At 46.2% G+C, this 21,610-nt stretch overlaps 1 long non-coding RNA gene across 1 annotated transcript in view; it reads left to right on the top strand.

The window, feature by feature from the left end:
* Nucleotides 1-232: 232 nt before the first annotated feature.
* Nucleotides 233-21,610, top strand: part of LOC147121089 (uncharacterized) — a 60,089-nt gene continuing 38,711 nt past the window's right edge. Inside the window, exon 1 of the long non-coding RNA XR_015076443.1 lies at nt 233-373. This is a non-coding gene — a long non-coding RNA (uncharacterized LOC147121089). The remainder of the gene's footprint in view (nt 374-21,610) is intronic.

Genomic DNA, 21,610 nt, shown 5'->3' on the forward strand with positions numbered 1-21,610 from the left:
CTCCTATCTTCTATGTTTCTATGTTTCTATGTTTCATTCCTCAGCAAAGAGTCAACCCTGTCAGGAGAGAAAGGGAGTAAATTGGCACGAGAAAGAAAAAAATAAACAGCTTTATATCACTGATGTTAGGAGAAACAAAACTTTTCATCAGTCTGATCTAACAGGCAGGAAGGCTGCAGGCCTCACCCACAGCTGAAACATGGCAGTAATTTAACTCTGCGGCTATTGTCTGCAGTTAGGTTTGCTTATTGATGGTGTTTCCTCCACCATATGATTTCCTGCAGCAGGAAGTGATGTCAAAGTACAGACGGTGGTGGATGTTTACGAGTCAATGGGGTTGTTTTGAAATTTCAAAAGATGTTGTGAGCAATAGGTAAGTTGTACGTTTTAAAATATTAAATAGAAATGTTTCAGTCCTGGTATACAACAGAAGAAAATATAAATGGCTAGATTTACAGGGGTTAAAATCACTAGGAATCTTCTAAACGCTGCTGAAATTATTTTGAAATGAGAGGCCTGCCCAGCTCTCAATACAGTTGTTGGCAGCTTGCATGATTTGTAATTGTACGCAAAAGCACCATGTGTGATTTATCAGCCCTTTTGTCGTGTGTAAGTGAAGACTCCAGAGGGTACAGATGATGGATCCATAACCAACAGGGAATGTCAAATAGGTTGTCTAATTGGTGCTAGAGCTAAGACACAAGGAGTATGCTGAGCAACCAGCACAGGGTTGCACTCTGTGGGGGTCATTTGAACTTTTATTGGAATGACAAACGGGTGATCGTGAATCGGCTGCCTCTTTACACTTCACTTGAGGAAAAGAAAGCCGGGTGAGGTGTAAAGTGGGCTGCCCATTCGCTATCACCCATTTTTTGCCCGGCGATAAAAGTTAAAATTGCCCCGTCTGTTCAAACTTATGTGTTAATATTTAAATGGTATATTTCCCTATTCTCTATAAGCTCATAATTCTACATATAGTCTTAATAAAAAAATATAATTCATCAAATTGAAACTTCCATTTTCAATATACTGTTTAAATGCAGCATAAAATCTGAGAGGAAGTGTGTTATGAAGGTGGAACACAACACGAACTGATGCATCATAAAGTGCAACACCAGAGTTTTCATCATTTATAATCATATCAGAACCCCTCCCTATCTCTGTAATCTCCTCCAGCCCCACAAACCCCCCGAGATATCTGCGCTCCTCTAATTCTGCCCTCTTGAGCATCCCTGATTATAATCGCTCAACCTTTGGTGGCCATGCCTTCTGTTGCCTAGGCCCTAAGCTCTGGAATTCCCTGCCTAAACCTCGCCGCCTCTCGACCTCTCTTTCCTCCTTTAAGTTGCTACTAAAAACCTACCTCTTTGACCAAGCTTTTGGTCACCTGCCTTAATTTCTCCTTATGTGGCTCGGTGTCAAATTTTTTGTCTTATAATACTCCTGTGAAGTGCCTTGGGATGATTTATTACATTAAAGGCACTATATAAATACAAGTTGTTGTTGTTCTCTAAATCATACCCCACAGAGTGCGTTGTAGTCTGTACGGTTGTGTCCCAGTACACACAGGGGCAAGTTCCAGCAGGAGACCTTTTAGACTCTTCCAGCAGCTCTATGTGTAAATGCATTGCATCGTGCAATATATAATTGAGGTCCAAGGCTTGATTCCTTATCTATACCATGTTAGGTGGAAGGCTGCTACAATTCTAATCAATATTCCCAAGCTTAGGAGAGGAAAAATTAGACAAGGTTCCTGCTTCTGATTAATACTCAGTGAACCCTGCTGGAAAGTGGCCCGACTGTGGAAGAGAAGAGGATTGGGTTTTTCCGCGATGTCCTAATATCAACCATTCACCAGCTAGGCTCAAACATGAAGAGTAGCCACTTGGGTGAAGTACTCGAGGGTTGGCAGCGTGCGTGGAATTGTCTGCCAACATGAATCCATGCCTTCAGAAGAGGATGGGTAAACCAGAAGGAATGTTGGTTAAAAAGAAAAATAAACTTGTATCCTCGTTGGGTCTCCATGCCATGTTTGGGAGTTTTCTAATTGCTGCTTGAAAGAGTTGAGTCCACGATTAGTTACTCAGCTGAGCCTGCGTTTTCCACAAGTCAGGAAGCTAGCATGATGCATTCTACAGCTTTGTGATAATGTATTGTTAAATATAGGGGCATGCAATAGGAAGTGCGAACTGGGAACTATATTGCCACGTGCATGGAATTAGCACATAAGGCAAAGATTGCCATAAGTAAAGAAAGAAAGAAAGACTGACATTTATATAGCACCTTTCATGACCTCAGGACATCCCAAAGCGCTTTACAGCCAATTAAGTACTTTTGATGTGTAGTCACTGTCGTAATGTAGGAGACATGGTAGTCAATTTGCGCACAGCAAGCTCCCACAAACAGCAATGGGATAATGACCAGATAATCTGTTTTAGTGATGTTTGGTTGAGGGATAAAAATTGACCAGGACACCGGGGATAACTTCCATGCTCTTCTTCGAAATAGTGCCATGGGATCTTTTATGCGGGGCCTCGGTTTGACACCTCATCCAAAAAGACAGCACGTCTGACAGTGCAGCACTCCCTTAACACTGCACTGGAGTGTCAGCTTAGATTTTGTGCTCAAGTCTGTGGAGTGGGACTTGAACCCGCACCTTCTGACTCAGATACAAGAGTGCTACCAACTGAGCAATGGCTCAGTAAATATTGCATAGAAGAGCTATGTGTCATACTTAAAAGTAATAAAACTTCAGACTGCCACTTTTGGCATCAACACTCAAAACTGCTAGTTTTTTTTCTCATTTTGGCAATAACAGCAAAATAAACTAGTTTTATTCTAAACATTCTCTTATTCAAAGGTGCTGAGAAGTTGGAGTTTGCTGCTGTTAAAAAATGCTAAGAACAAGGATTTTACTGATTCTTTCAGTTTACAAAGGCCTTAGACATTGCTTACAGCATTTATCTCTTTAATATTTCAAGAAAAGTTAGCATTAAAAAGGACCCTGAATGACTGGTACAGTGCTACAACTTGGTCACCTCATGTATCCATTCTCTTCTTACTTGGCATCTTTTTCTCATCTCTGAAGTATCTTGGCATATTATGGCCTAGAATTCGGCCACACAGTTCATGCACTAAACTACCTCCAATATGGCGGTCAGGAAGGGTACATTTATTACCAGCCAGAAGTGTGCCACCTGCCCTATTGGTAAAGGCCAAAAAATTGTCGTGCGGTGCCCATGCCTGAAATAGGCATTAGCCTCTTTGCACATGCAAATAAGAGACTTAAATGAGGCATTGTACTTGGCGGGTTGTATTCACCAGCACATTGGGCCTTTCTGACTTCCTGTGAAACTCAGAGCACCATTGTGTTGGCACTTTTGAGTTACTTTACGCATCAAGTACATGGTGAGCCCAGATATTCTGGAACACCTGGCAAGTGCTGTTAGTAAAGTTTATTCACATGTTGCACTTACCTATTATTTCATTATCTGTCATGATGGACTCTCAATTGCCTACCACTCGGCCTAAACTGCACTATTGATGTGCACAACCATTTCACAGTGTCCAGTTGATTTGGCGGTGTTATCTTGACTATGGGTGTTACACTGGAGCTAGCACAATGCAAATCCATCATGTTGCGTAGGGTTTGTTCCTGTCGGCACAGTTAAGAGTATTACTGTGAACTGCTCCAATCACTTGTTTTCTAAACAAACTGCCTGGCGGGATACAATCCATACTGACCAGGAGCATCTTGGGTTTGATAGTGGCAGAAAAGCTGCTGCACTTTGACTTCAATGTGCCTAGGCTAGGGAACGGAAAATCACCCAGGATCTCCACTCTTGATCAGTTTTTAGTAAACCCTTCTGCAAAGTGCATTGATGCCTTCCATGAAGACGAGCAAGCTGACATTTACTTGGGTAGAATTTCTGCTTGGCCAGTCCCGATCGTAGGCTGTAATTTCGGCGGATGATTGGCTAAAATGCCAGAGAAATGGCGCAAGTGCTGGTTAGTGTGTTTCTCTGGCGTTTTCGCTGATCATCTGTCGAAGTTATGGCAGAAAGTCCAGGTGACTGTTTATGCTCATATATAAAGAATGGCAACTTTGGAACTGCAGGGTGTCTCACGCCCATGGGACTGTACCTCAGCAGGAGTCACTCTTTGCAAAAGAGGTTGAAGGGAGGAAAGGGGTGTAAAACTGACAAAAAAGAGCCTGGGAATTTCCCCAGCTGCACTTGCTCTGCTGCCATAGCTTTAGAAATGAGCCAGGGTTTGTACTGTCCAGTGCATGTGCATGGACATTAATACCCCTGCAAACGGCTACAGTCTTGTCCACAGCAGGCCACGACTCCGATGGTGATGATGCTATGGAAACAGGGAGTAAGTCGTCTTACTTTTCAAAAACGTTTCTGGCCTATACTGGTCTTTGGTGCTGAAAAACTGCACAAAGCTAGGCCACGAGCAATATACATTATTTCAAGTGTTAAAATGACTGAATACCGCCGACAGTGAATTTAAATATGTAAATCTAGGCCTTGCCACCCAGACCAGAAAGCAGTTGGGATTAAGACCATACCTTTTTATTTTGGTGGACAGTGAGCTCTCTGCCACTCATCCAAAAGTAGGCCTTTTAAAGTAAGCTCAGCTGTACCTGATTAAGTTTTTTTTGCTGTAGTGTTCCCAACCTGGTTCTCATTTAGTAAGTGTTCCGGCACAGGAAATTACATAATGGCCTTTGATGCGAGCTGAGATGTACCTGATTGGATTCTCCTGCAGTAGTGTTCCCAAAGCTGGTTCTCATTTAGAAAGTGTTCTGGGATAGCAAACCACATCATGGCCTTTGACATGAGCTGAGATGTACGTGACTGAATTTTCTTTCTATAACGTTTCTAAACTTGTTCCTGGTTTATCAAGTGATTTAAGGCAGAGAATAAAAGATATGCTGTAAATTATGAAATGATGTAATGATAGCTTCTTCAATGCAGGGTTAATTCTACAGGTGAAACACAATATGATTCAAATAATTGGGTTAGTGGAATTTGCAAGTGGAAAACACATTCAGAAAATTTCCTGTGCAGATTTTTACTTACGTAGTACATTATATTCCACTTTCATTAAATTTTGTTAACTATGTAAAATAAACTTACTTATTCGTAGCGGAGCCTTGGCTTGCTATAGCAACCAGCTTTTCTGAAATAGGACAGTCATTAAGCATAAGTTGCTATAGCTGCAGCTTGTGCTCACTAGTGCTGAAGAAAAGAGTTTGAATTTTTGTTTCAATTATCAATAGTTCATGGAAAAGTATGTGGATAATTCCATTCTTTGTACGAGAGATAACAACTGTCTATTACATGGACATGATCGCATGTGTTGTATAAAGTGCTTCTATTGGGAGGTTTGAGAATTCAGTCATTAGTAAAATTATTCCCAGAAAATGCCATGACCTACAGCTCCTAGATAGCGACAGGAAAAAAAGCCTGAAATAATTTAAGAAACAGCTGGATGCCTTGATGGGAGACTAGGCTCTTTGTGTATGGATGCCAGGATGGGGCAAATGACCTTCCTTATCCATATGTATGTATTTTGTGATCTGAAGGTCAAAATATGTCTGGGTTTCTGATACAACAACAACATGCATTTATATAGCTTCTTTAAATAGAAGCATTAAAAAAATGGAAGTTGAGCCAAAGAAGGAGTTATGAGGAGTGGTGACAAAAACCTTGGTCAAAGAGGTGGGCTTTAAAGAGGGTCTTAAAGGAAGAGAGGGAGGTCAAAATGCAGAAGGGTTTAGGGATAGAACTGCAGAACTTGAGGCCAATGCGGCTGAAGGCATGGCTGCCAATAGTGGGGTGAAGGGAGGGGGGATGCATAAGAGGGTGGTATTGTGCTTAATGGCATTTCAAGGGATTTTTGAGCTGGGAGATTACTTGCTTCTGTCTTGTTTTGCCCTATTCGTCCGGATTAAGCTCTTACAGTTTATCATGGGTGACAAGTTTGCTTCATTGCTTTGCATGGAGGATGAGTTGGAGAAAGAGGAGCAGCAGCAGCAGCCTCAACAACCAGGACAAGCAGCAGGCGGGCCTGTTAGAAGACAGCAGGTGAGGGGGGCTGCTCATAGAAGAGCTTACCCAGCCCACAGGGCCTATTGGACAAGCATGACTTTCCATGATACGACTGAGGAGCACTGCATTAGGAGGCTGCACTTCACCAGGCAGGTTGTCACTGATCTATACAGCCTCCTGCAACAGGACAAGCTGCCTGCTGGCCCAAGTGTGCCAGTGGCTGTCAAAGCCACCACTGCTCTTAAACTTTCTGCCTCAAGCTCCTTCCAGTTTTTTACAGTGGACATCACCCACGCCACCCAGTCTGCAATGTGCAGCTTCATCAAACAAGCCACTAATGCCCTAATTGTAGGGGAAAACCAATACATCATCTTACCCATGGACACCAATATGTAAAATCAGAGAGCTCTAAAATGGCTGGCTTTCCTTGTATCCAGGGTATTATAGACTACACTCATGTAGCCATCAAGTTATTAGAAGACAAGTCAACAGCCAGAAGATCTATTACTCAGTGTGTGACCACTGCAGAAGGATAATGCAAGTCTGTGCCAATTTCGCAGGCAGCTGACACAATGCCTTCATCCGGCGAAACTCATCCATCCCACACTATTCCCTCCTTCCAGGAACATAAGAGAATCTAGGAGGAAGTAAAGGTCCAGATGCCTGGATAGGCCTCAGAGCTCCCTACATGTCCCACACAATGTACGTTGCATCTTTGTAGTGTACTGCATGCAGCACAACATGGCAATACAGAGAGGATTGCAATTGGAGGAGTCAGAGCAAGAGGAAGAGTCATTATCTGATGAGGAAGACTTGGATGAAGGTGAGGGAGAAGCAAAAGAATCACAATGCATTGCAGCCAAACCGGCCAGGGGTCAGTTGATAGAACAATGCTTTCAATGACCTGCTCATTCCCCTCTCCTGAAAAGTTACATAAAGCCCCGCTGCATTAACAATCCTTGTCTCCCCATTAATCAACAACATAAATAACAACAACTTGTATTTATATAGCGCCTTTAATGTAGTAAAACGTCCCAAGGCACTCCACAGGGGTATTATAAAACAAAAAATTTGACACCAAACCACATAAGGAGAAATTAGGGCAGATGACCAAAAGCTTTTTTTTAATTTGTTCATAGGATGTGGGCATCACCGGCAAGGCCAACATATATTGCTCATTCCTAGTTGCCCTTGAGAAGGTGGTGGTGAGCCACCTTCTTGAACTGCTGTAGTCCGTGTGGAGAAGGAACTCCCACAGTGCTGTTAGGGAGGGAGTACCAGGATTTTGACCCAGCGACGATGAAGGAACGATAATATACTTCCAAGTTAGGATGGTGTGTGACTTGGAGGGGAACTTGGAGGTGGTGGTGTTCCCATGCGCCTGCTGCCCTTGTCCTTCTAGGTGGAAGAGGTCGTGGGTTTGGGAGGTGCTGCCGAAGAAGCCTTGGTGAGTTACTGCAGTGCATCTTGTAGATGGTACACACTGCAGCCATGGTACGCCGGTGGTGGAAGGAGTGAATGTTTAAGGTGGTGGATGGGGTGCCAATCAAGTGGGCGGCTTTGTCTTGGATGATGTCGCGCTTCTTGAGTGTTGTTGGAGCTGCACTCATCCAGGCAAGTGGAGAGTATTCCATCACACTCCTGACTTGTGCCTAGTAGATGGTGGAAAAGCTTTGGGGAGTCAGGAGGTGAGACACTGCCTCAGAATACCCAGCCTCTGACCTGCTCTTGTTGCCACAGTATTTATGTGGCTGGTCCAGTTAAGTTTCTGGTTAATGGTGACCCCCAGGATACCGATGGTGGAGGATTCAGCGATGGTAATGCCATTGAATGTTTATTGGAGATAGTCATTGCCTGGCACTTGTGTGGCGCGAATGTTACCTGCCACTTATCAGCCAAAGCCTGAATGTCATCCAGGTTTTGCTGCATGTGGGCATGGACTGCTTCATTATCTGAGGAGTTGCGAATGGCACTGAACACTGTGCAGTCATTAATGAAAATCCCCATTTCTGACCTTATGTTGGAGCGAAGGTCATTGATGAAGCAGCTGAAGATGGTTAGGCCTAGGACACTGCCCTGAGGAACTCCTGCAGCGATGTCCTGGGGCTGTGATGATTGACCTCCAACCACCACAACCATCTTCCTTTTTGTTAGGTATGACTCAGGCCAGTGGAGAGTTTGCCCCCCAATTCCCATTGACTTCAGTTTTACTAGGGCTCCTTGATGCCACACTCGGTCAAATGCTGCCTTGATGTCAAGGGCAGTCACTCACACCTCACCTCTGGAATTCAGATCTTTTGTCCATGTTTGGACCAAGGCTGTAATGAAGTCTGGAGTCGAGTGGTCCTGGCAGAACCCAAACTGGGCATCAGTAAGCAGGTTATTGGTGAGTAAGTGCCGCTTGATAGCACTGTCGATGTCACCTTCCATCACTTTGCTGATGATTGAGAGTAGACTGATGGGGTGGTAATTGGCCGGTTTGGATTTGTCCTGCTTTTTGTGGACAGGACATACCTGGGCAGTTTTCCACATTGTCAGATTGATGTCAGTGTTATAGCTGTCCTAGAACAGCTTGGTTAGAGGCATGGCTAATTCTGAAGCACAAGTCTTCAGCACGACAGTCGGGATGTTGTCAGGGCCCACAGCCTTTGCTGTATGCAGTACACTCAGCCGTTTCTTGATATCATGTGGAGTGAATCGAATTGGCTGAAGACTGGCTTCTGTGGTGGTGGGGACCTCAGGAGAAGGCCAATATGGATCATCCACTCGGCATTTCTGGCTGAAGATGGTTGCAAATGCTTCAGCCTTGTCTTCTACACTCACAGAATCACAGAATCACAGAATCCCCACAGTGCAGATAGAGGCCATTTCGGCCCATCGAGCCTGCACCGACACATATCCCACCCTATCCCCGTAACCCCACGTATTTAATCCCCTAACACTAAGGGTCAATTTATCATAGCCAAATCAACCTAACCCGCACATCTTTGGACTGTGGGAGGAAACCGGAGCACCCGGAGAAAACCCACGCAGACACAGGGAGAATGTGCAAACTCCACACAGACAGTCGCCCGAGGCCAGATTTGAACCCGGGTCCCTGGCGCTGTGAGGCAACAGTGCTAACCACTATGCCACTGTGCGTGCTGGGCTCCACCATTATTGAGGATAGGGATATTCATGGAGCTTCCTCCTCCCGTTAGTTGTTTAATAATCCACCACCATTCACAACTGGATGTGGCAGGACTGCAGAGCTTTGATCTGATCCGTTGATTGTGGGAACGCCTAGCTCTGTCTATAACATGCTGCTTCCACTTTTTAGCATGCACGTAGTCCTGTGTTGCAGCTTACCCAGGCTGACACAGCATTGTTAGGTGTGCCTGGTGCTGCTCCTGGCATGCTCTTCTACACTCCTTATTGAACCAGGGTTGGTCCCCTGCCTTGATGGTAATGGTAGAGTGAGGGATATGCCGGGCCATGAGGTTACAGATTGTGCTGGAATACAATTCTGCTGCTGCTGATGCTCCTCATGGATGCCCAGTTTTGAGCTGCTAGATCTGTTCTGAATCTATCCCATTTAGCACGGTGGTAGTGCCACACAACACAATGGAGGTTATGGGGCTGGAGGAGATTACAGAGATAGGGAGGGGTGAGACCATGAAGGGATTTGAAAACAAGGATGAGAATTTTGAAATCGAGGCGTTGCTTAACCGGGAGCCAATGTAGGTCAGCAAACACAGGGGTGATGGGTGAACGGGACTTGGTGCGAGTTAGGACACGGGCAAGCGAGTTTTGAATGACCTCAAGTTTACGTAGGGTAGAACGTGGGAGGCCAGCCAGGAGTGCGTTGGAATAGTCAAGTCTAGAGGTAACAAAGGCATGGATGAGGGTTTCAGCAGCGGATGAGCTGAGGCAATGGTGGAGACGGGCGATGTTATGGAGGTGGAAATAGGCATTCTTAGTTATGCTAAGTGGCTAGGGAACAGAGTTTGTGGCGGGGGTCAAAAACAATTGCTTCGGTCTTCGCAATATTTAATTGGAGAAAATTTCTGCTCATCCAGAACTGGATGTCAGACAAGCAGTCTGACATTTTAATGGCTGTGGAGGGGTCGAGAGAAGTGGTGGTGAGGTAGAGCTGGGTATCATCAGCGTACATGTGGAAACTGACACTATGTTTTTGGATGATGTCGCCAAGGAGCAGCATGTAGATGAGAAATAGGAGGGTGCCAAGGATAGATTCTTCAGGGACACCAGAGGTAACAATGCGGGAGCGGGAAGAGAAGCTGTTGTAGGTGATTCTCTGGCTACGATTAGATAGATAAGAATGGAACCAGGCGAGGGCAGTCCCACCCAGCTGGACAACGGTGGAGAGGCGTTGGAGGAGGATGGAGTGGTCAACCATGTCAAAGGCTGCAGACAAGTCAAGTACGAGGAGGGATAGTTTACCTTTGTCACAGTCACATAGGATGCCATTTGTGACTTTGATGAGAGCTGTTTCAGTACTGTGGCAAGGGTGGAAACCTGATTAGAGGGATTCAAACATGGAGTTTCAGGAAAGATGGGCATTGATTTGGGAGGTGACAACACATTTAAGGTCTTTGGAGAGGAAAGGGTGGTTGGAGATGGGACGGTAGTTTGCAAGGACGGACAGTCAACGCTTGATTTTTTGAGGAGAGGGGTGATGATGGCAGATTTGAGGGAGAGGGCGACAGTACCTGAGGAGAGAGAACCGTTACCAGTATCAGCTAACATGGGAGCCAGAAAAAGAAGTTGGATGTTCAGCATTTTGGTGAGAATAGGGTCGAGGGAGCAGGCAGTGGGTCTTATGGACAAGATGAGCGCGGAGATGTCGTGAGGGGAGATCGGGGAGAAACTGGAGAACGATGCGAGTTCAGAGCTAGGGCAGGGGGGAACCTGAGAGTAAGTTTGGCCCGGTGGACTAGGGGAAGGAAGGCAAGTGGCAGAGGCAGCTGAACGGAGAGACAAAGAAGTCTATGAGCTCCTCACACTTGTTGTCGGAGGTGAGGGTGGAGGAGACAGGGGAGAGGGGTTTAAGTAGATGGGTTAGCAATAGAGAATAGAAGCTGGGGTTTATCTTTGCATTCCAGAATGATTCTGGAATAGTGAGCAATTTTGGCAGATGAGAGCAGGACCCAATAATGCTTTATGTGGTCCAGCCAAATCTGGCGGTGAATGGCTAAACCAATTGTCCGTCATATCCGTTCAAGTCTGTGTTCCTTGGACTTAAGGGAGCGAAGATGAGGGCCGTACCAGGGGGAACAGTCAGAGTGAGAGAGAGTAAGGCCTAGAAATTCAGTGGGCTGCGCCACCCGTTAGCAGCTTAGGAGGGCACTTAGTGGGTTGGATGCCACTGCCCACTCCTCCCGCTAAATTTAGCGGTGCGCTAATGGCGGTGCTAGCCATTAGCGCTGCGCCGCGACCGATGACGTCATCGGTGTGCACATCGTCCCGCTACCGCCCTGATCGCGAAAATTAGTAGCGCCCCCTGCTTTAACGCTGGTCGCTATTTGCGACTGGTTCAGGGGGGCCTACCTGCGGCGGTAGAGGCGCTGAGGTGCGGGGTGGCCATTTTTTTGCTGGCCGCCTGCCAGCACCTCTCTGCGCTGCCATTCCCGGCCTCCTGCGCCCCCCCCCCCCCCGTGGAGTGCCGGCTGTGTCCCAAGAGCCCGGCACTTCTCCTTGGTGCCGGGCTCTTTTGCCGGCACTTGCGATCGTTGCCCGCACTGCAGCAGGCCCCTCCCCTTTAAGAAGGGGAGGAAGGCCTGCAGTACCGCAGCGCGCCATGCCGCAGCGTGTGGCGCTGCGGCATGTTGCGCTGCAATCTTCAGCTGCAGCGCCCCAAGAGGGATGCGGGGCGCCTCCAGTAGCGCCGCGCTTCCCTCTGGGGCGCTCAAACTGAATTTGCGGCGGGTGGCCGCGACTACTTCCGGGGCGGTACTTCTGGCACCCAGGTAAAGCTGGTGCCCCAAATGGGGCGCCACTGAATTTCTAGGCCTAATTGTTTTAATAGGGACTAGGGCATCAAAAATGGTGGCGAGGGTGTGGTTGAGCATTCCTGTGTTAAAGAACATTGAAACCATTCAGTCAACTTTTATATGAATGACAGACTGACAATGCAGACTCAGAAGCTGCTATGCAAAGATCCTGCAGACCAAAGTGCCAAATGTGGGCAAGCAGACTGCAGGAGATGAGTGGTGCCTTGAAAACCTTTATCTATTCGATGCACCAGTCTCTCCAAGGTAGAACCCAGAGTCTGGAAGGCAGCCATCGAAGCTTCCGCCATAGCTACAAAGGCTGGTAACATCGAGGGCTCGGCTGTGGCATCCCTGGAGCTGGCCATATGCGCCAAGGTAGAAAGCAGAGTGGTGATGCCATGTGAGATAATAGCACACAAGCTGGAGGTGGACTCCTCCAGAATTACAGCCATGCTGCTGAAATTCCTTGACAGGCCTTCAAATGCCTTGTATAATTGCTTGTGTGAGGCAAACAGTTTTCTTTTCAAAGCTGGACCCCTGAAGGCTGCATCTCTGCCCATCTTATCAGAGCTGGTACAGGACCTCATCCTCCAGCGAGCTAACTCCTGGGCTGTCCTTGCCACCACTATCTGCCCCTGCTCATTAATGCTGGGTGTGTCACCACATGCAGACCCCTGTAATTCAATCTCTAACCCACTCAGGGTGGCAATTTCTGTGCTGATTCTTGGGAGGGATGATGGTGTCTCGTCAGAAGGATTGTTCTCCTCCAAGGTGTCTACTTCTGGAGGCTTTTGCTGCTGGAGAAGGATCTAGAGGAGAAAAAACAGGGACAAAAGCGAGCCAGCACATTGGCTTCACAATGCAGCTTGAAGTTGTCAAACTGACTGAATGTGCGTTCATCTGAGGTACATGAAGGGATACTAGTAGTAGTCAGAAACCCTGTTCAGATAAACCCACAGCCTCAAAATCTCCAGTGTAGACAGCTCTTGAGGGGCCACTTGTCTAAAGAGCCTGCTGCTCCAGCTCGGACAAGATCATAATGCTGGGTGTTCCTCCCTCCACCTCCTGGTCTTACTCCTCTCCCTGGTGTTGTATGCCGCTTTTTTACTGCAGAAAGAGAGAGCGAGAGTTAGTGAGTGGCTACTGAAATGGAGAGCGCACTGCTTGTTGTGCATATGCTTATAGAGAAAAGATGCAAGTTGCAAGCAGTATGGGGAAGTGTTGAATGGAAAGCAAGTGGCTGGAGTGTGAAGTGAGGAAGGAATCATCAGAGGAGTTCCTTGTGCTGAAATAGCCCCCATGTGATAAGATAATGCAGACAGTGGCTGCTGTGAAGGCAACAAGCAAGAGGTGAGTGTGTGTTTGGACTGAGATGCGAGGTGGTATAGCGTGCCCATGTGATGGGTGGTGAAGGATGTGATGTAGGGGAGGGAATTGTTCAGAGTGGGGAAGAGGAAGGAAAGACTGTCGCCAACTGTTATTGAGAGAGATGAAGAAATGAAGAGCTGTACTCACCATTGATGCTCTTGTCAGCTCATTGCAATGTTCCCTGCATTGAACCCAGGCCCTGTGGGTGATGCACCTGGAACTGGCAATCTCAGCCACTGCTCAACAGGCCTGGTGAATGTTCATTTTCGGTATCTTCCTGCCAATGATAGGGAAGAGAACTTCCCTTCTCGCCTTCACTTTTTTGGCTAGGACCTCCAGGGAGATTTCAGAAACCTGGTGCTTGCTTAATTGGAGGTAACCTTGTGACATGGGTTGTTAATTGATTGGGAGGTTGGAGACAGAGTAGGGATAAAGAGAATGTTCGCTGATTTGCGGTATTTGACAAGTGGATCTGTACTGGGACCTCAGATTTTTACCATACATATATTAAGGATTTGGATAAATGAATAGAGAATTGTATATCCAAGTTTGCAGATGACACAGTGAGTGTGTGGAGGGGAGAAAGAAGTTACAAAGGGACGTAGACAGACTAAATAACTGGGCAAAACTATGGCAGATGTAGTTCAATGTGGGCAAGTGCGGGATCATCCACTTTGGATCTAAGAAAGACAAATCGGAATATTTTCATTCTGGTGAGAGATTAGGGGCTGTGGAGGAGTGAAAGGATTTAGGTGTCCATGTGCAGAAATCACTAAAAGCTAATGCACAGGTACAAAAATTAATCAAATAGGCTAATGAAACTATTGGCCTTTATCTCAAGGGAACTAGAATTCAAAAGTGAGGAAGAGATGCCTCAGTTGTACAGAGCTTTAGTCAGACCTCAACTAGTGTACTGCATTTAATCTGAGGTAATGCATCTTAGGAAAGACATAGCGGCCTTTGTAGAGAAACAGTGCAGATTCAAAAGAATTATACCAGAGCTGAAAGGGTTAAATTATGAGGACATGTTGCATACACTTGGTTTGCATTCCCTTGAGTTTAGAAGGTTATGGGGTGATCTAATCGAGATATTTAAAATGATAAAGGGGGTTGATAGGGTAGATACAGCCAAACTATTTCCTCTGGTGGGGGAATCCAGAACAAGAGGCCACAATCTAAAAATTAGAGCTCGGCCATTTATGAGTGAAATCAGGAAGCACCTTTTCACACAAAGAGCAGTGGAAATCTCAAAATTGTTCCCCCCAAATAGCTGTGAGTGCTGGGTCAATTGAAAGTTTTAAGACTGAGATTGCTAGATTTTTGTTAGCTAAGGGTATGTAGGTTTATGGAATAAAGACAGGTGAGTCGGAGTACAACAACAACAACAACAACAACTTGTATTATATAGCACCTTTAATGTAGTAAAACGTCCCAAGGCGCTTCACAGGTGTATTTAAAAGACAAAATATTTGACGCCGAGCCACATAAGGAGAAATTAGGGCAGGTGACCAAAAGCTTGGTCAAAGAGGCAGGCTTTAAGGAGCGTCTTAAAGGAGGAAAGAGAAGTAGAGAGACGGAGAGGTTTAGGGAGGGAATTCCAGAGCTTAGGGCCTAGGCAACAGAAGGCACGGCCACCAATGGATGAGCAATTATAACCAGGGATGCTCAAGAGGGCAGAATTAGAGGAGCGCAGATATCTCGGGGGGTTGTGGGGCTGGAGGATATTAGAGATAGGGAGGGGCGAGACCCTGGAGGGATTTGAAAACAAGGTTAAGAATTTTGAAATCGAGGCGTTGCTTAACCGGGAGCCAATGTAGGTCAGCGAGCACAGGGGTGATGGGTGAACGGGACTTGGTGCGAGTTAGGACACGGGCATCCGAGTTTTGGATGACCTCAAGTTTATGTAGGGTAGAATGTGGGAGGCCAGCCAGGAGTGCGTTGGAATAGTCAAGTCTAAAGGTAACAAAGGCATGGATGAGGGTTTCAGCAGGGGATGAGCTGAGGCAAGGGCAGAGGCGGGCGATGTTACGGAGGTGGAAATAGACGTTCTTAGTTATGCTGCGGATATGTGGTCGGAAGCTCATTTCAGGGTCAAATATGACACCAAGGTTGCGAACAGTGTGGTTCAGCCTCAGACAGATGTTAGGGAGAGGGATGGAGTCAATGGCTAGGGAACGGAGTTTGTGGCGGGGACCGAAAACAATGGCTTCGGTCTTCCCAATATTTAATTGGAGAAAGTGTCTGCTCATCCAGAACTGGATGTCGGACAAGCAGTCAGACAATTTAGAGACCGTGGAAGGATTGAGAGAAGTGGTGGTGAGGTAGAGCTCGGTGTTGTCAGCGTACATGTGGAAACTGATGATGTGTTTTCAGATGATGTCACCAAGGGGCAGCATGTAGATGAGAAATAGGAGGGGGCCAAGGATAGATCCTTGGGGGACACCAGAGATAACAATGTGGGAGCAGGAAGAGAAGCCATTGCCAGTGATTCTCTGGCTATGATTAGATAGATAAGAATGGAACCAGGCGAGTGCAGTCCCACCCAGCTGGACGACGGTGGAGAAGCGTTGGAGAAGGATGGAGTGGTCAACCGTGTCAAAGGCTGCAGACATGTCAAGAAGGATGAGGAGGGATACTTTATCTTTGTCACAGTCACAAAGGATGTCATTTGTGACTTTGATGAGAGCTGTTTTGGTACTGTGGCAGTGGGCAAACCTGATTGGAGGGATTCAAACATGGAATTGCAGATTAGCCATGATCTAATTGAATGGCAGAACAGGCCCGAGGGGCTGAATGGCCTACTTCTCTTCATATGCTTCTATGGTCATTGCTGCATAAAATCTTCTTGCAGCCGTATCACAGACCAGTCTGGCAGCAGTGAACCCAACTTCCCTTTAAGAGGTGCATTCCCGCTTTAAGTCGGCCTCTGGAGGCTTGCCGGAAATTACCCACTGAAAATGGGAGGGCTTCCCGTTCCTGACGTGATCCGGTGGTAAACCTGCCAGCCAAATTTAAATGAGCCCCGGTAGTTAAAATACCCGAAGCCTGAAATTTAGGCCAGCGAAAGCATTTCGTCTCTCGCCTGCCTGAAACCTGCTCTGGATTAAAATGACCCCATCGGATAAGGTTTAGCATTTTTTTGAAGCTTGGACCTGATTTTGAATTTGACAAAGCTAAGACGGGTGGGGTCGGGGGGTGGGGGCTGCGGTAAAGCAAACCTTAAAATTGGAAGCACGACACTACCTTGTTTGATATTGTGCAAATTTTTTTTAAAAAACAACAAAACAGCAGATCCCTTCATCCTCTTGTTTTCATCCTGCTTTTTTTTACACACAAGTGACCGACACGTTTGCAGATTGATTATAATACAAGCAGTAAAAGTTTAGCTTTTCTGAAAGCATGCTGTGCGACAGAATCAATTCCCACCACCGGAGATCCGCCTCCCCCTTCCAAGACAAAAGATAAAGTATTGTTCCGAAGTTAAGCGGGTGTTAAAATGCGCATTGGTTAGCAGGAGCGCTCCATGTGAGGAGACCCCGCAGGGATACTGGGGGGGGCGGGGGGCAGAGCGGGGGGGGGGGGGCTTTTGGCAGCACTGATGTGAACCTGCACTTTTACTTGCGGCCAAATTAGCTACAGTTGCACAAGTTCAGACTGCTTCACAGAGGGAAAAAACCAAACTCCATTCACAAACCACTAATTAAAAAGCTTTCACTGCTGCTTCATCACTGCAACAAAGGTTATGGCGGTTTCTGAAGAAATTTCCCTTTTCATCAGGCTCCTCACACACACACACATACACACACACACACACAAACACAAAAGCATAAAATTCCCATGCTGCCTATTTTCAAGTGACTCTACAAGTGTGTTTCACAATGAAAGTAACGATTTCCATGACAGTCTCAGCAATGACAAGCTTCAAAAATGAATTGCAGTGAGATTATTGGCCATGACAGGTGAACAACACACCACCCCCTCCTTCCATCTCTTCACATCTTAACTGCTAAATACTTTATGTTTCGGTGTCTTAGAAATGATTTCTCGAAAGAAGTGAATGAATTTTACACTTTTTATGTTTCATTGTGATGCAAATGCAAAGTTGGAACAGACAGACCAACATCTTAGGAAAAGTAATATGCAATTTACAACGTTTCAATCTGCCAGATCTGCGGGGGTTTACAGAGAAATTGTGAGAGTAGCCTTTACATCAGTGGACTTACCAAAAAAAGGCAGACTCACCAAATATCAATGAGACTCACTAAACATCAGGGAGACTTACCAAACATCAGGAAGACACATCAAGCAGACTCATGAAACATCAGCTAGACTCATCACACATCAGGGAGATTCCTTAGTGTCAGATAGGCTCACCAAACATCAACAAGACTAACCAAACACGAGGGCAACTCACCATGCACCACAGAGTTGGAAGAATCTTAATAAATATCTGGTTTGGAACAGGATTAAGCATTAGGACATTACATACAGATAGAAATAAGTGAATAGTGTATCAACCTTGATATCTCTTGAGTGGCTAAGACTATGGAATTTTTATGTTAAGGAAGACAGAGAGAAGGAGAAACTTATTTATATAAATGATTGTGAATTCACTATTGAAGATAGTGGCCTAGAAATTGGGTTGGGGCACCAAAGTGGCGCAAAAGTCACCTGAGCGCAGGATTTAGCGCAGCGTTCGAGGCTTTAGCGATCGTCAGATATTCAGTTTCATTGCTCCTCGAGGGACACGGGGCGAGGCTCGAGGCGCTCCGCGTCCCTCTTAGGGCGCTGAAACTGAATATCGCAGCGCAACGTGCTGCAGCGCCACACGCTGCGGCACGGCACGCTGCGGTACTGCAGGCCTTCCTCCCACTGTTAAGGGGGAGGTGCCTGCAACAGCGCGATCCCCGCTCGCGAGTGCCGGCAAATGAGCCCGGCACCAAGGAGAAGTGCCGGGCTCTCGGGAAACAGCCGGCAATGCCGCGGGGGGGGTGGTTAGGAGGCCGGGGACGGAGGTGCTGGCAGGCGGCCGCCGAAAAAGGCAGCCGCCCCGCACCTCCACCTTAACTTGCGCCGCTGCCGGCACAGTAAGGCCCCGTGAACCGGGCGCGGGTAGTGTAAGATTCGCAATTTTCAGCAAAAATCACGCAAGAAAACTGGATAAAATAAGACTGTTTATTGACCAAAGTAAGCTTGCATAGAAAAACCTTTGATAAAAGGGCATACAAAATGGCCGCCAGGCCCCGTGATCAGTTCCTGAACCATTTTATTTCTGTTACAGCAAGCCAGACAGGCTTGTGGGTTGAAGACAGTAAGCCCGCGAAAGCCAGTATCTGGGAACTGAAACTCAGAGAAACAGCATACATATTCAATGGATTCTAAGTACAGGATGGGGCCCATCAAGATATGGGCAGACAATGCAAAAACACTTATACCCATTTATTGTACAAAGGAAAAACCGTTTAGCAGCCATCAAGGAAAATCTCCGGACCGATCAATATGCGAACCGAGCCACGGTGACAATGCAAAAGACATTGAAAGACATTATCGGCCAGGAAGGCCAGTTTAAGTTATCACCGGCTCCGTTACAAGACAAAGCGCCCCTGCAGAGATTTCTGCCCGCCAAAATTAATACAAAGACAGGACTATGATTTGGCGGGAGATAAGACTGTCCCAAAAGAGTATAACTATGGATTGATAGTCCATCTAAGTTACTTCGGACTTCGGGTTACTTGAGCAACTTCGCTTGACTGAACGACGGCTGCTTCTTCTTCTTGGACGACTTCAGACTTTTCTTCAAGGACTTCGCCTACAAGGAACGAACGAAGGACGGACGGTGCCAGGGTCGGCGCCTCTTCCACTTCGGCAGATGTAGAATCGATGAAAACGTTTTCGTCTTTTTAAAGACGGACGGTTTCGGTAAAAAGACAACGTGGTCGGGGTTCAGCCAAGCAAGGCTTGGACACGACGAGAAGACGACGAGGGTGACCCGGGTACTGAGGTCGGGAGATCATCGACGACCCAGGCCGACGGAGAAGAAACCCTCTGGAAAACCGACGATCCAGGCCAGAGAGAGGACATTCCGGGCCTGACACTTCCGTGTCTCAACATCCCATTGGGTTGTTGTTCTACTCCATGAACAAAAATCCACGACAGACTTAGTGGATCTCAACCTTGACGAGCGCTCATCGAGGCTGTGTCTACCCCACCGCCTCGAGGGAGAGAAAACATCAACTGCGCCAGAAGCTTCCAAATCCACGTGACGACGGAAAGCGGTGCCAAAAGGCTGCGAACCCCCTTCTTCGCGATTTCGAGAGTGGTGAGCATGATCCAGGTTCCCCAGGTCGAAACTTAGTTTAGGTATAGGGGAGGGAGTTAAGGGTAATTCGTAATGTGTTTCCCCTTTTACGATGTGCCGTGTGTTCCCCATTTCCATAGAGTCAAGTTCATAAATTTGTGCATGATTGTAGTTACTTTAATCTGTGCCTATGACATGTATTTTGTAATGCTTCAAACTGTTTAAAAATAAAAGCATCCATTTTGTGCTATTCAACCTGGTCTATTGAGTTCTTTCTCTGCACTACTGTTCTCTGCATCTAAGTCCAAGGTCTAGAACCGTAGGGGGAGTGGGTCGAACCACTCAAGGGTAATTATTGCACGAAACCTGGCAGGAGACCAGAACGAGCAAGAGAAACCCCCTACAGTAGCGAATGGCGCAACTGCGGCATTCGCAACCAAATATCGCGAACGGGGCACGAATGGGGCGCTGCGCACACCGATGACGTCATTGGTGGTGGCACAGCGCAAATGCCTAATGCCACCATTAGCGCCCCTGCTGAATATCGCGGGAGACGCAGCCAGTGGCGCTACAGCCACTGACTGCCTCTTTAGGCGCTAACAGGTGGCGCTACTCACCCAATTTCTCCCCCAGTGATTGAAGGTGAAACCATGTCAACGCTTAAGAATAGGCTAGAGAGGTGGTTAAAGGAAAGGAAAATAAAGAGAACTATCATCTATCTATCCATCTATCTATCTATCTATCTATCTATCTATCTATCTATCTATCTATCTATCTATGACAGACAGTTACTTCAAAATCCATCCAAACATCCTACAAAAATATCTGACTTAACCGAAGGATAGTTTACAGTAGAACTCTTCCGTGACGTAGTTACGCATTGAAAAGTTTTTTTTAAAAGGATGATTTTAACACAATCTGCTACTATAGTCGATTGATGTATCAAAGAACTGTGCCACACAGTGGTGGATGTTGGTTCTTATCCTTTAGTCCTCATATGATGAGTTCTCAGTCTTCATCAGATTGTCAAGGAAAGACAGCAAGCTGAGGCAATAAATGGGGAAGGAAAATCAATCCGAGAGTCCTCGCCTTGTGCCCCCTTACACTTACACAGTACCATGGGAAAAGAGTATGGAGTCGTGTATAAAATAGGGAGACCCAAATGGAGTAGGGATGTGGGAAACTTATTTTTTTAAATTAGTATGGGTCTGTCTGAAATGGCACAGATTTACTTAGACCTGCTTGCTTTATAATAGCAAACTGGGCACAACATAAATGCTGCCTTCCTGATGAAGGCTCATAGGCCATTTCTTTGTACATCCAGTGAGTGTATCTTCCTTCACATGAAAGTTTGCACCATTTGCCAAGTCTAAAACCAAGCACAGAATTGGGACAGAGGCTGAGACCGTGGCTTGAGTTCTGATGTCTGCTTTGAAAATATTAATAACTAATGCCTTCACATTATGAGAAACAGAAGCAAATCGGGAAAAAAAACAGACTATTAAAACATGTACTTTTGCTATTTGCTTTATATTTTAGAAATTTCAGTACAGCCAACTCAAAAAGCAGAATGTCTGGTGTTAAACTGAAATGGGTAGCAACTCAACAAGTGGTTTGAAAGCCTAAAAATCTGAGAAGTGCATTACTCTTTTATTCCTGTGTAAGTTTGCAAGGCATTGTGGGATGCTCAGAGTCGTTGTTTTTCTGAAACCCCACTGAATTGTCTCAAATGACAGGGATTTTTTTTCTTGGTTATAATGAGGGTCAAAGGGTTTTAACAGTGAAATGAAGGTTTGACCCTTGGATTGAGGGTCACTTAGCATTCCTTATATAGTCCCTTTCAGAACTTACACATGCAGAGATTGGTTTCACACAAATTTTTCTGTTTA

Source organism: Somniosus microcephalus, chromosome 3, assembly GCF_052327205.1.
Source record: "Somniosus microcephalus isolate GS21.2 chromosome 3, FLI_Smic_1.0, whole genome shotgun sequence".
Lineage (NCBI taxonomy): Eukaryota > Metazoa > Chordata > Chondrichthyes > Squaliformes > Somniosidae > Somniosus > Somniosus microcephalus.